Here is a 13,287-nt window from a genome sequence, read left to right as displayed (position 1 = left end):
GCCAGTGAGTGTAGTTCATTTTAATTGAATCAATCTCTTTTGGAGTCGCGCACTAAGATGTGTTGATTGCTTTCAAAGAAAGTGCACGTTGATGTGGAATGGATTAAGTAATTTGTTAGCGTTTTTTAAGTGTTTGGAAGCATTCCATTATGTAGCTGCTTCTATTTACCTTTTACCGACAATTCGAGTTTGATCAGGATTAAATCATCATCAGCTTATAAGTGGCCACTGCTGACCAAAGATCTCTTCTCACATGGAGAAGGTTTGAGTATTAATCACCACGCTTTTCAATGTGGGTTGGTGATTAATGATCAGGTTGGTTTGATCAAAAGAAAGAGTAGGATATCGGTTCCACAGTGACTTGCTGCCCCGTATTATAGGTATACAAAAGGTTAACCCTGAAGACAGAAGAATCATAATGGCAAAACGTGGATAGGCAAAGTTTGGAATATTAACCCTATAGCTTAGAATCGAGACGAACCTTTTACTAAATAAAAAAGAAGTTACCAAGAATGATTTTAAATCGAAAAATCTGTGTCCAATCTTAAACCGCATGCACGGGCATGAACTCATACAACCATATAGTCCAAGCCATTCTTATTATGTCATCTTTATAATGACGATGCATTTAACAACTAAAATCACACTATTCAATAAAATGATTACACAATTCACTTCATTTAATTCCATTTATCTGTCAACACATTTAACAAGCTTTATAGATAGCGTGAAGGTGGCTAAATGGGTAAGCTGCAGTGTAACAGTTCCGATCAATTTGTTACCGTGACGAGCAAAGTGACCTGTCAGTGGGTAGGTACAGTCATTCAAATAAATGGTTTCGAGGTAATAGTCGTTTGGGTGTGAAACTAGTTGTGGTTTGCGGTTTTATTTTGTTTAATGGTGCTTTTCTACCCAGAGATGTGTTATGTAGTTATAGTATGAAGATGTAATAGCTAAGCTGTGAAACTATGTGACTGTTTTCATTGATACTAAGCTGTGTAGCTGTGAGAGTAAGATGCGCTGGTCGAGTATGTAATGTAATGATAGCAGGGAAGCCATTCATAACACGCATTCATAGCATGTATCTTTCCATATAAAAAAAACAAAGCTTAGCTGAGTCCGTTTCCTCCATTGCTAAGCTATGTGTCCCAATGAATATGATTGGTGGAAGCTTAACGTATCCACAGCAACTACAGTGAACCCAAGGACATATAGATATCATTTAATATTTCAAGGAAAAAATTTCATATGTATTTTATGATTATTCTTTAATTTGAACGTTATTATAACCTACTAAAGTCTACATTTAAGCAGTTACAAATAAAAATAAACGACTTCAGAAGAAATAAAGTTAAAATCCTATTAGCTACTATTACCTCATTAGAACTTGGAGCGTGAAGTTACGTAGGACGAGATAACAATCTAAGATACAGCCTATAAATACTAGAACACGATCAGACGTGTTATAATTAGCGCTTATAATTACAGCCGCCATAATTCAAGGACTTGATATTTAATAGTGCACTAATTAGCTCGAGGTAGCAGGGGTTAAATGGCAAAAGACCGCGGTGTAAGGCTGTGTGTATACTGGTGTGTGAAATAAGGAATTGGCTTTTTATAATCATAGTTTGCCAAATTTTTTTTTCTGGATTAATTGCCTCGTTGGTTGATTTCCAAACGGTTACTTTAACTGCTTCGTTTCTAAGTCGGGTTACACAGTATGCTTCAGTTTCTAAATAGGGAAAAGTGCTAATTGGATATTTAAATTATTCGAGAAATGCTTAGTAATAAAACAAGAGTCTAAAATTGTGCCCAGTATATCGCAATAGACACTCATTATTACATGACATAACTGCTAAAAACGTAGCTGTTATACTAAGAGCCTGATTCACAATGTCTGGATTGCCGTTATATCCCAGGTAAATTTGAATTAAGAATAAGAACTATCTGCCATATAAGTTTATCGGGCACTTATATGAAGTTGGTCAAACACGTGCTAAATATGTTACCTATTTATAATTGTATATTCACCTTTGCCAACCCTTTTGGACATGAAAAGGCGTGAAGCTACGACCATAATGTAATTAATAGGTACTACAGTATGTCCGCTCCCTAAAGCTAACAATGATGGAAGTCTGTCTGCGTGATATGATCTCGGAAAGGTTAAAACAATTACCTCGTACCTGCCCACACGGGTAAACAGTTGGATATTACCTCATACATACTTTAGTTCTATTATAACTTGGTAATAAACTAAATTGCGCCTTTCATTCTTCAAAGGCGTAGGTAGAGATGCATTTACAATATTTTTGTTATGAACCTGTTGTAAAGATATAATTTTAGTCTTCCCGTATTAGCATATTGATAAATATAAAAAAAAAAAAAATTAAATAAAAATCACGGTTCACCCACGTACATTAATGTAAAAAAACACTACTAGTTTCGAGTCACAGAGGAAAAACACTACTAGTTTCGAGTCCCAGAGGGACTGTTGATCATCCAGTAGGCTGCGTGCTGTCGTTGCGTCTGCGCACGCTACTTATGATGAAGAGTCCTTCTGTGACTCGAAAGTAGTAGAGCTTTTTACCATCAATGTAAGTAAGTTAACCGTGATTTTTACTGAATTTAGTATGTCTCACGATAGTTATTATAAAAAAACTAAATTGTCAATAACAATCTATAAGGCTTACCCCTTCAAGGAATAAAACGCGTGACTTTATGTTACATTAATGTACCAATACTTCAATTGAAAGTACCAGGCGCCCATAATCGCAGAGGAGGTTGGTAATTCGAACATCATCGATTAACGTAAGCCCCTTAATACAGGGTATTACCTTACAAAGCGGGGATTACATGGCCATTGTATTTGCACACTGCTGATATCAGGGATTCGGGTATTGGCAATCATTGTATTATGGTAATAGGTATGTGTTGATAAGTATAATGGATATGATATTACATATAATGCAAATTGGTTGAATATTTAGAATTTGAAAAAACAAAATATGATACCTATGTCCCGACTTAATGTGGCGACTGTAGTCAGTTGTTTTAATTTAGATACATAAGTAAATAAGTGCTGCACATTAAAATAAGTTGAGTTATTTAATGATGTGACTAAGCACAAAGCAGTTTTTTAACTCAAATGAATAATAATTAACCTTGTCGGTTTAAGATACAGTTTCATCTCAGCTGCACGGTTAGTGCAGAATCTGTACAATTAGCTGTTCCGAATTTTTTTTACGAAAATACGGAACAGTTTACTCTATGTGTGACTCCCAATTGTTTGTTCCAGGTCTGGGTGTGATTCCAGAGCTGCGGACAACGTAACAGGTAACCGGAGCAAGCGGGAAAGTCATTGGATAATTTTCCTTACTCCAAAAAAGGGTGTGAGTGTGATGTTTCTAAATGAATCCACGATACAGAAGAAAATGCTAGAGTGATATGATGAAAGTAGTATTACGAAATAAGAACCACTCACATTACAACTATGCATAGTTTATACATAACAAAGAAAATTCAAACAACTTCAAACACAATAAGTATACTTATATAAGAATACCTATGACCCATCATTTATCTCGCTAGGATCGTCCATTCAGTAGCCACCTCCCACCTACTTAGTGACACAACACTGCAATCTGATATTACGTAAAATGTAAAACAAAGACTTAATGTTAAACGCAAGCTAATAATATTGCTTGAGTATGAATTTTATGTTGAGCGCTTTGTATCTGATAGAGGAAGTAAGAAAAATGATTTGGAAATTAAAATAAATTTCATTATTTATCTCTGTATACCTCTTTGATCGTAAGATTGTTAAACAACATCATACGTTTTAACTCGTCGACTACCCCTAAAATTATACCTACTTCACAATACACGATATTTATATATTTAACCTGCCCACCTAAAGAAAAAAATAATACCCTTTTTTATTATACCCGCGCAATTTGCAAGACATCGGACAGAATTCCAAACTCTGTGCTACAATATTTAAAAAATACTGAAAATTCCAAAAGTAATTTGACCAACCAGAAGAATCGACTATAAAATTCTTTAGTGAACGCTGAATGAGCCAGTCTTTTTAAAAATATAGGTATCTATAAAGGCCCAATTACCCCCTTCCCAATCTTCTCAATCACCGATTCCCCAACAACCCTTAAATTCCTACCTAACCTAACCCCAAAAGGCCTCTTGTGTTTCTAGTGTCCATCGGTGGCGGCGATTGCTTATCATCAGGTTATCCTCGTATGTCGGCAAAAAAAAACATGAACATAAAACATATATGTATTTCTAAAGCGTTTAATGTAAAACATTATCTAATTCATACACTAAGGCAGCGACATCAATAATGTCAATGTACCGAGTCTCGTTACAGACGACCTTTTAAAGCAATCAATCTTGTGTTGAAACGGTTGGGGGAAAACACCGCAATCGTTTTACTTGAACATATCCAGTATGATGTTGGAGATTTTAGAACATAATGTAATTGCTTTTAGTTACAATTATATATTATGAATTTGTTTGTTTTTTGTTACCTTAAATACGCCTACTACCGCAGCTGCGGACTACCTAGCGGGTTTACCGGGGCTCCGGCTCTAAAAGTAGGAGTAGGAACGGGGTGGTTTTTAGTCAGTAAAAGTCTGACACTATTTTTGAATAAAGAACCTTTTCGCCTCGCCCAAGGCGAGAGAAGTCATTGGATGATTTTACCCACTTAAAAAAAACTACGCCTACTATTATAGAACATTTGTTAGTAATTCGTTTCCAAATAAAATAAAACCTTAGCTAGCTAAACCTAGTCCTATTTCTGCCAAATCCATCACAAAATGCTTTACATTATAACCATTAATCCCATAGTAAATACCCGTTAAATCCCTTACACCACTTCGTCCATTATCAGCCTAGTTCACACGCGGGTATCAACAGGCAATATTTCACATAATCGACCGCCAATTTCAAGCGCCACCGACCTCATTTTGTTAGTAAATGTAATAGATTTAAGCTTCATATCCACTACGCCGTGTGTTGACTGCAGAATATAATACATTTTGTGATCAAAGTCAAAGTATTTATTACAGTGCTTTTTGGTTATACAATAGGTCTTACATAGTCTTACGTAGTAAATTAACTAAAAATTACGGTTTACTCACGTAAATTAATGGAGGAAACTCTACTAGTTTTGAGTCGCAGAGGGACTTTTCATCATGAGCAGCCTAGCCGTAGCCTACTACGTGAGTACAGTATAGCCTACAACTTAGATGGTCATGATGAAGAGTCCCTCTGTGACTCGAAACTAGTTGAGCTTTTCTCCATTAATTTACTTGAGTAAACCGTGATTTTGATTCTCTTATACTATCACTAACACAGATGGATCACCTAAGCCCTTGGATACCCGCAACACCAGAGGAGTTATCAATGTCCAACGTTCCCTGATGTTAGGCAAGGTCGCTGAACATGTAAGTCAATTGTTGCCTAGTGGATACGAGGCTTTAATATAATAGAATTATCGCGAAGTCTGCGCTCCTGGTAAATTACTTTGATAGTGTTGGTAATATCGCTCTAACTTATATCAGCCAAGTTGTGTTAGCTTTTAACTGTATCGGTAAATTGATGGTTTATTACGAAATAATAGTTAGATTGCCTCGTTGATCGAGTGGTCGCAAGTGTGACCGCCGGGTCGGGTTAGATTTCCGGGTCAGGCTTTTTCGAAAATTTCTCAGTAGTAGCACGGAGTATATGGCAATAGGCTCACCCCTCATTACATGGAACTTATAACAAAAATGGTGACATCGTACAATGTACACTCACTTTGGTGGCATTACGTGTCATAATGTGCACCTTTGTCTACCTCTTCGGGGATATAAGTCGTGATGATACGAAGTAATAGTTAGTTAAATTACGACAGATTGGGATATTGATGTCAGCAGACAGTCTTTGGAAATATTTCGCCTTTTAAAATTTCTATCAAACATTTTTCTCAGTTATAGCACAGAGACTTGTACGTGAGAAAAATAATCTACAATTGTTCGAACTAAGAAGCGACAGACACAATTTTAATACGAGAGGTAAAAATAAGTTAGCTATACCGCAATTCCGATTGTCCAAAGTGCAGAAATCCTTCATGGGATTTTGTGTTAAGTGTTACAATAAACTACCAACCACCATACTGAATCTGAACGAGAAAAAATTTAAATCTTGTATAAAGCGTGAACTGTGTAAACAGGCATATTATAAACTGTCAGATTATATTGAAGATAAAAATGTGTGGCAGCATGTTGGTCCGGCTCCACTGGACACTCGCTCACACTAGACAATGCTCTAATACGATCACTAGTTACACGTTAAATTAAAGTATTAATTTATTCCAATGTAGTCTAGGGATCCTGTGGCATCAAGCACTTATTTTTTTATTTGAAAAATTTAATTAAAGATTATTTTTTATTTGTATAGAAGCATTATTTCAAAATTGTAAGTGTACATATGTGGGCACTATGTTTGAAACAACCCGCTTTTTTATTTTATATTCTTTACAAATTGGTTTTATTGTCCCATAGTTTTGACGTCATATTGTCGTTACATTGTTCCTACATATATATACAATAGGTAAATGATCAAATAATGTATCAGAGATATTGTAAAAAACATTTTTTGAAAAGAGTAACGATGGAGTTTCTTGCTCGTTCTTCTCCATTCGAAGCAACACTTTGGAACGAGCGCCTAGCTTCACTGACAGACAGACTGACGGACAATTCAATTTGACGTTTCAAAAGTGCCTAATTTGGGATTAATTGAAATAAATGCTTTGACTTTGACTTTGAAGACTGGAATTGTCCCCAGTATAATGACATCAACGCAGACTTCAAAGAAAACGAACCAAAAACACACTTACAACCTCCCCAAACGTGAATTTTTAACATTAATACCCATATTTTCATCCTAAATCATAATTTTGACGACATAAATGTACGAACGAGTTTTACACAGAATCTCAGAGGACTGAAAAGCGACGCGAAATAAAGTGAGTTACAAAATGTTGAACAATCACGCCTGTAATGACTTCTCAGGAGTTTATGCTTGAGTGAAAGGTTTTAAGTGAATCCCAATTAATTAAGAGCTTAAGTCATTAACATGCATGTGTAATTCGTACGTGATTTGTTTGTTTAAACGACATTTTGTTTTGGAATTTCTAATTGAGTTTCGGATTTGTGATTCAAATTGTGGGAAAGTTACTTTATTAAGGTCGGGTAAATTGTAATTAAATGTCACATCATTCATTGTACATATCAACAGCCTAAAATAGGCCACTGCTGACCAAAAGCCTCTTCTCGCATGGAGAAGATTTGAGCTTGAGCATTAATCACCACGCTCAATGCGGGTTGGTGATTTCAAACTTATAATAATAGAAATTATAAGCCCAGGTTTCCTCACGATGTTTTCCTTTATCGATTGTCAGTGGTGTCTAAATAATCTTAGAAAGTACATATAACCCGGAAAAAGTTACATCGGTTTACAAAAGTTAGTCCAATTGTCTTTGCTCTAATTTGACCCGTGGTATTGGCAAAGGGTCTTCCTAATAGATGTACCTCAAACATAATACGGTACAGAGCAACTATTTGCGCGATCCACAAATCGTTGTTCCGGGTCTGAGTGTGATGTGTATAGTATAACCGATGTTTTATATAGAGTGATACCTACAATAGTCTTCCGAAAACGTGGGCGCGGGTGTCTCGTGGCTAACAGCTAATCACGCGAAAGTATGCGCGTGAGATGTTTTGTTATTGTGATAAAAATAAAACTAATGAGTATACAATAAAAGTTTCTTTGGGAAAGTTGTTTGTATTTATGAGTACAATCACGTGTTTAAATATCGTTCACTAATTACTAGTCACCCTATATACCCATAACACAAGAGAAGATCATTGTATCACAACGGCAACGTTTAAAACATCTAACGTAACATTTTCATAATGAATTCATTTGTATAAAAAAATCCTATTTTTTTCTAAACCAAACAAACCTTTAACAAGTACATAATGTGTATGAGATAAGAGCTAACAAGCTATAACGGGCTATTATAGGCTATAACTGCACGGCCTCTGAAGGTACAGCGACTGTAATAATAATTACCCACCATTTCATAAACGCACGCAGTCCGGTGACACATTCTGTTAATCGGCGATTTTTAATCAACGGTTTATACATACGTATTTTTGAAAAGTTAGAGTTAAATTATGTTATGATCGATTTTTATGGGTACCAATTCTTTATGGATAAACTGTACCCTTAGTACGAGTTTGCTTTACGTTTAAAATTATCGAAACGAGAGCGCATCCAGCGGTGATTGGCCGGCTCGAGTAAACCAACCAATCAGAGCGCTGAATACGCTCTCGTCAATTACTTTAAATGCAAAACAAAGTCATACTAAGGGTACAGACGTGTATACATGACAACGGATTTTCACCAGTTAAGTATTATCGTTATAGTCATAGTCACTAGACAAAATATGTCATATAGCAATTATGGCAAAACATCTTATGAATAGAGGTCCATAGCTCAGCAGTGGACTGTGACTTGAAGATTTAATTAGTCCCTTTGTGCTTAATGACGAAACTATTTCTATTTTACACGAGACATTTTTAAAAGGTCTAATGTCAATACAATGTCAAAGTTAAACTCCAATTAACACTCAAGTAATTTCGATCTTTTTTCTAAAGCATTAGATAAAAGAAAACTCATTTAGTTTCTAGATCAAAAGTTTTAGTTTTATTCTTTTTTTTTCAGAACAGTAGCATATTAATTTGTCTCAATCGTTAGTTTTGTTAGTCAGACTTAATAGTTAATTAGTTGAGCTAACAAATTACGTTATGTCAACTGCATTGTTATAGAAATTAGTGGACTATTGTTTCATATTCAAACAGAGTTTCTTTTTTAATAGTAAGGCAGACTTTTATGAGGGGTTTCAATAATTGGATAGTATTGTATAAAGTTGTAAGAGTGAAAAAACTTATAGTATCTTGAATCAACTGTAATATAATTTCTAAGACTTGCGGGAGGAAAGTCATTCAATTCCTTCTCCCTTCTGAGTGAGACGAGAGAGAGAGAGAGTGTCAGACTCTTACTGACTAAAAACCACCCCGTTCCTACTACTGCTTTGAGCCGGAGGGTCCGGTAACCTTATCGGTCAGTAAGGTTAGCAATTGTTGTAATTCTAATAGTTTTCATATTTACTAAGATGGAAGTTGTCGTTTAATCTCTTGTTAAAGTAAGTTTAACCACAGTGTAATCCACCATCCTGATGAAAAAATACAACAATTTTATTGCTAACGTTTTCTGATTTCTAAAAACCCATTTGATGTTTCACTAACTCGTTTTCGTTTTGATTATTTTTTTATTACTTGTACTTTCTTGGAATTACAGTTAAGTGTAGGCTTCATAACCACTTTACCCCTAGGGTTATGTAAAATGGCCGCTAAAGTGTTATTTTAGGATAGTGAATAAATAGTTGCTGAATTATTTTCATTCAAATTCTTCACAGAATAAAGATTACTATTGAACGACGGCCCTTTTTTTCTGAAAGCACTATTTATTTTGTAGTTTTAGTGAATTACAATGGAATTTGAAGAATTTTTGGCGATTGTATGAAAGTGCCTTTAGGTACATATTTTTCATGCGTATGTAATTAATTTCTAGAAAAAGAGCAAGCACAATTTTCACATTGAAACTTGTATTACTTGAAACTGATCACAGTTTCACGACGATTGAAACATTATGCATTTATTTAATGACACCTTGTATAAAAATACACTTTATTATTTCGTACCTACAACATAACTTTTAACCACCTCTTCAACAGAATCCACGAAACAAATGACTATCTGACTTTTTTATTACTATTTTATGTATATGTTAATAATTGTTTTTACTGCGTTGAAGTAATGCCATAGCTCTTAACCCTTCATAAGGCCAAGGGAAATAATTTCCCACCAAGACTACTTTCAGAAATACCTTTTTTTCATGACAGGATTTCCCACACAAAAACGGGGGAAATAACACCCCCCACCTATTTCAATTTTTTTTTTGAATTCTGCAGTATCAATTTCCTCTATTTTCACTCTAACATACTTTCTGGCTTTTAAACAGACTTGCGCCTTATTAAGGGTTAACTACACAACTAGTGCACCTGCCATATTGAATGCATATCTTTGTGAATCTTAATTTCCTTAAAGAGCCGTTTATTTAAGTCAATCTGAAGTTGTTTCTCTTCATCATCATCGACATTTTTATTTTATTTTATGAGACAAGCCGGTAAAGGAGCAGACGGATCATCTGATGGTAAGCAATCGGCGCCGCCCATAGACACCAGAAGCGCTGGTGCGTTGTCGGCCTTTGGAGGTGGGTTAAGTATTTGAGGGTTGTTGGGGATTGGGGAGGGTGTAATTGAGCCTCCGGTAACACACGTCACACGAACACAAAGCAAGCGTTGTTTCACGTCGGTTTTCAATGAGGCTGTCGTATGTCGTGGCTCCGGTCGTGCCGAGGCACTTCCACCCATATTATCTTAATCTATTCAAAGGACATGGCTAAACCAAAGTATGGACGTCGTAACCCGTACAAATAAATATTGTATAAAATATGGTACCTAGCAATGAATAAAGCCGCATAATTAAAGATTGATATTTTGTAGTTAAGAAGGTCCAGAAACTTGGCATATCTGCGCAATCCTGAAAATAAAGTAGCGCTCCTACGTCAAACAACGTTACAAAAACTTCAAAATATAACATTGCTCTGAACTTTTACCAAGGCGTTTTGATGAACCTGAGCCGAAAGTTATTTATATATGAGGTAGATAGGTAAACAATTCTGCTTATACTAGATAATGGACACAAAGTAACCAAGGACAGACACAAAATATATATTTTGTGTCGATCAAAACATTTACAATTATTTGGTTTCAGAAAAAAGTCATTATATTACCGTTATTAAAAATTGATGTTCGTTTAATTATTTCGATTTGATTTTCGGGGAAACTAATGTCCTAATAATAGCTTGCAGTACCTACTTCCGTGTTGTCATGTCAAACCACAACAGAAAAAAATCAATTATGAAACTTATTTTTTGTTAATTTTTGTTCACCAAGTTATAAGAATTAGTTAAACACAAAATAATTCATAAGTGAATATTTAAATGATACGGGTTAGCGTGAAATTCGTATTCTTGTTATTATGCCTGGGTCAGTCATTTAGCCATCTCCTTTGCCACAAAGATAAAGCTTCTTAGCAATTTTATAAAATCTATTTACAATCAAATTTTATATGGTTTTGAACTCGCTAAGAAGTGCATGTTATCAAATGCACTCTTAACACGTCCAATAATCGTAAACCTAGCTGTTTGGTTACTTTGCTGGGTCCAGTGGTTGTCAACACTTAAGTCATCGGTCCCCAGAGAGCAATTGGGGACAATGTCCTTCTGAGAAAAAGGGACTTTGTCTTTGTTTGGGTGAATACTACAAATCAGGTTGTTTGGTACATTTTTTAGAATAAAAGATTTAGTTTGCTTTGATGTTAATGATATTATTGATAGTTTTTAGTCGTATTGATAGTATTTTTAATGTTTTAGACCGTTTATGTTTAGGCTAACAGCGATGGTTTTAGAAAAATAACAATAGAATTTTTATTCAGTTTCACACTTGTTTTGGTCTCTCAGTGATAATTAACAGCAATTTAATAAATGACGCGTAAGAAAAAGTAATTTAAAATTCAGGTCAATATCAAAAAGTTTTTAAAATGCTCCCATTTAGTAAAAGTTTGAGAAACGCTGGAACGTAAGACGTGCATGCTTTTATAATCACGGAAATGGAATTTTAAGTAAACCCAGAGAAAATATCTAGTTATTAACCAGAACTACATCATAATATTTTTTATGACGTTTCTTATAATCACTGCAATTTTATGTTAAAAGCCATTTTTATTTACAGGATATACAAGAAAATGTATGTTCATTCATCATCATCATCATCATCAGCCGAGAGACGTCCACTGCTGAACAAAGGCCTCCCCCTTGGTCCTCCACGTAGAACGACAAGCCGCCACCTGCATCCACTGGCTCCCCGCCACTCTGACGATGTCGTCGGTCCACCTAGTGGGAGGTCTGCCCACGCTGCGTCTTCCGGTCCGCGGTCGCCACTCAGTCACCTTCCTGGCCCAGCGGCCATCAGTCCTCCGAGCGACGTGGCCTGCCCATTGCCACTTCAGCCTGCATATTTTGAGAGCTATGTCTGTAACTCTTGTTCTTTGGCGAATTTCCATATTTCGGATTTTGTCGCGCAAAGATACTCCGAGCATAGCTCTCTCCATCGCGCGCTGGGCGACTCTGAGCCTTTCTAAAAGGCCAGCAGTTAGGGACCATGTCTCGGTACCGTACGTCATCACTGGCAACACACACTGGTTGTACATCCTGGTCTTCAGACACTGCGGGATTTTTGACGAGAAGACTTCATGCAACTTCCCAAATGCTGCCCATCCGAGTTGGATTCTTCGAGCGACCTCTTTCTCGAAGTTGGACCTACCTAGCTGGATGATCTGACCCAGGTATGTGTAGTGGTCTACAACTTCGAGTATATCGTTCCCAACGACAACCGGTATAGGTGCAACATGGACATTTGACATGATTTTCGTCTTGTCCATGTTCATTTTAAGGCCCACCTGTTGGGAAACGGTATTGAGGTCGCTGAGCATGGTGTTCAGCTCTTCCAGCGACTCTGCCATTACGACTATGTCATCGGCGAAACGGAGATGAGTGATGTATTCGCCATTAATGTTGATGCCGCGTCCGCTCCAGTCCAAGAGCTTAAAAACGTCCTCCAGTGCGTTCGTGAACAGTTTCGGAGATATAACGTCTCCCTGTCTCACGCCCTTCCGCAACTGGATTGGCCTCGTAGTCTCTTCCTGGAGTCGGATGCGCATGGTGGCGTTGTTATACAAACACTTCAAAACCTCGATGTATCTATAGTCGATGTGGCACCGCTGGAGAGACTGCAGCACCGCCCAGGTTTCGATTGAATCGAAGGCTTTCTCATAGTCCACAAACGCCAAGCATAGTGGCAAGTTATACTCCTCGGTCTTCTGTATAATCTGCCGCAGCGTATGAATGTGGTCTATGGTACTGAAACCTTTTCGGAATCCGGCTTGTTCGGGAGGCTGGAAGTCATCAAGCCTGCGTTCGAGACGGTTCGTGATGACCCTCGAAAACAGCTTATACACATGGCTCAGAAGTGAGATAGGT

General features: G+C 36.6%; 1 protein-coding gene across 7 annotated transcripts in view; it reads right to left on the bottom strand.

Annotated features, from left to right (window-relative positions):
• The window catches only part of LOC118277857 (rho GTPase-activating protein 7), a 355,041-nt gene that overhangs the window by 28,062 nt on the left and 313,692 nt on the right, over nucleotides 1–13,287 (bottom strand). The gene's annotated exons all lie outside the window — the stretch shown is intronic.

The sequence above is a fragment of the Spodoptera frugiperda genome, chromosome 18 (assembly GCF_023101765.2).
Source record: "Spodoptera frugiperda isolate SF20-4 chromosome 18, AGI-APGP_CSIRO_Sfru_2.0, whole genome shotgun sequence".
Taxonomy (NCBI): Eukaryota; Metazoa; Arthropoda; class Insecta; order Lepidoptera; family Noctuidae; genus Spodoptera; species Spodoptera frugiperda.
Note: the sequence above shows the minus strand (reverse complement) of the source record. Positions and strands in the feature narration are given on the sequence as shown.